This window comes from Sturnira hondurensis, unplaced genomic scaffold (genome assembly GCF_014824575.4).
Source record: "Sturnira hondurensis isolate 20B ecotype Veracruz unplaced genomic scaffold, ASM1482457v3 Scaffold0005220, whole genome shotgun sequence".
Taxonomy (NCBI): Eukaryota; Metazoa; Chordata; class Mammalia; order Chiroptera; family Phyllostomidae; genus Sturnira; species Sturnira hondurensis.
This window is the reverse complement of record NW_028077851.1, coordinates 8,636,016-8,638,194: the sequence shown is the minus strand read 5'-3', so window position 1 is coordinate 8,638,194 and position 2,179 is coordinate 8,636,016.

Sequence of the window (2,179 nt, the reverse complement as noted above, 5' to 3'; positions counted from 1 at the left end):
ATACCATTAGAATGAAAGGGCCCTGGGAGTATATCTTGGCCCCCTACCCAATCAAGGGACCGTGGTCATATGTCTAACCTTCTCTAACTCTCTGAGATTGTGCTTCTTTAAATGAGCACAGTTGTATACCCCTCAGAGGATTACTCTGCAGGTTAAAGAAGCTATCTGGGAAACTGGCACAGGATGAGTCTTCCACATGTGTCAGATTGGAAATTTTCCCTCTTTGTCAGTCTCTGGAAGCACCTTACTCTCCTGGCCATAATCTATAATTAGTGTCTATTATATGATACAATGGAATAAATTATGAGCTTCTCTATTTAGTACAGTTAAGCACCACTACAAATGATGCATTGTGCTTTAGGTAGGTGAAGCAGGAGTTCCCAGCCTGTATTGCCATTTTGGATGGGATAATTCTTTGTGATGGGACGCCGTCCTGTGCACTGTGGGTTGTTTAGCAACATCACTGGCCTCTACTCACTACACCCTAGTAGCACTCCCCCAAATTGGGATGAGCAAAAATGTCTGCAGATGTTGCCAAATATCCCCTAAGAAGCATAATCACTCCTAGTTGTGAACCCCATTGGATTAAAGACGTTCCTAGGAGCTGCACAGAATTGATTTTCATCTTGGAAACCATGTAGGTTGATTAATAGCAACACCTTTTAAATGCTGGAAATATTTTTTTCCTTTTCCACTCTAAAGAATAGAATTTTTCATGTGCGGTGTTGTGTTTGTTTCTTTGTTTAGCTGGGTGGTGTTGTATTGGCGAAAGTAAAAGGGAGGAAGCTCACATATTGCAAACACAAGAATTTGAGGAGTCATTTTCTAGCCACATGTGGGTCTCGGAGATGCAGAGGGCTCCCACCTCAAGTGTCTGAAGGAGCCAGGACTTGAATGCAGACTGCCTCACTCAGTCCAGTGTTGGGCAGCAGCCACTGAGGGACAGACATGCCCTTACTCCTGGAAGAGCAGGGCTGGGGGTCTCAGGCTGTCTCAGTCCATCTTCATGGCTCTTTTCTCAGCTCAGGTGCTCTGCAGACCTGAGTATTCTGTTTAGTACTTACTATGTGCAAACAACTAGGGCAGTCCAACCTTTTTATTTTATAAACAAGGATCTTAGGACCAGAGAAGTACAGGAGCAAGTTCAAAGTTTCATGGTTTCTTTTCAACAAAACCAACACTTGAGCTTGTTCAGTGCTCTTTTCCCAGTTGTGCTCCCAGCCATTCTGGCCAGATGTTCAGCAACGTGAAGCAGGTAGACATTGCCCCTAGGACCAATCTAAATGGTGCTTGCTTTATCACGATTGAGCCCAAAAGATACCACATCCAAGCCAATGATGTGTTCTTCCTGAGGGGAAATGCCCCTTGTCCTCATTTCCACCTTTTCTGTAATTGCAGGGCCCTTGACTCCTTTCTGCCCACCCACACTGGTTTTTAGCACTGTCGGGTCCAATCACCAATTGCATTCCCGTTTTCCTGATGATCCCCAGCAGGCCCTCCAGTCTGAGGTTCTGCCTTTTTCCAGCAGAGATTCTGACTGTAGGTGATCTGTCCACCTTGCCCTGCTGTTCTTGCTGGGAGACCTGGTGTGGAGTGGATGGAGAATCTTTTCTCTGTCATCCTCTGCGTAGCAGTGTCTTGTGCTCTGGAGCTTTATAGAGTTTTTAGTGCATGTGATCTGGGACTCTCCATAGGGCACCAGACATTTGTGCAATAGTTAGATGCTGGGGAGAGAGAGAACTCTAAATAACCGAATAACTAATTTTATGAGGTACTCAAACTGGATCAAGCTGGTTGTGTGGAAGATTTGGTTTTGTTTTGCTTTAATAATTTCTGTTCCAAGAGGCCCCTAATTCCTCAAATTAAAAAAAGAAAAGGGATTTCTGACAGGTTCAGCCCACGGAACCCACTGGACCCACAGATATGCCCAGACAGCCTCAGTTCCCCTTGGTGACCTGCTGGGAACTCAAGCTGAGACTTCACTGTGCTATAAAAACTAATTCCCACAACTTAGGATTCATCAACAGCTCGGACTCTTTCCTTGCCCCCAAGCTGGTCTGGAATGGAGATCTTTCTCTCCCTGATGCTTCCGATCAGTGCCAGGATTCCTAAGTGTCCTCATAACACCATGTCCTGACTTGGCCTAGTTCTGAGGTTCCCCTGCTCCACACTGACCAGC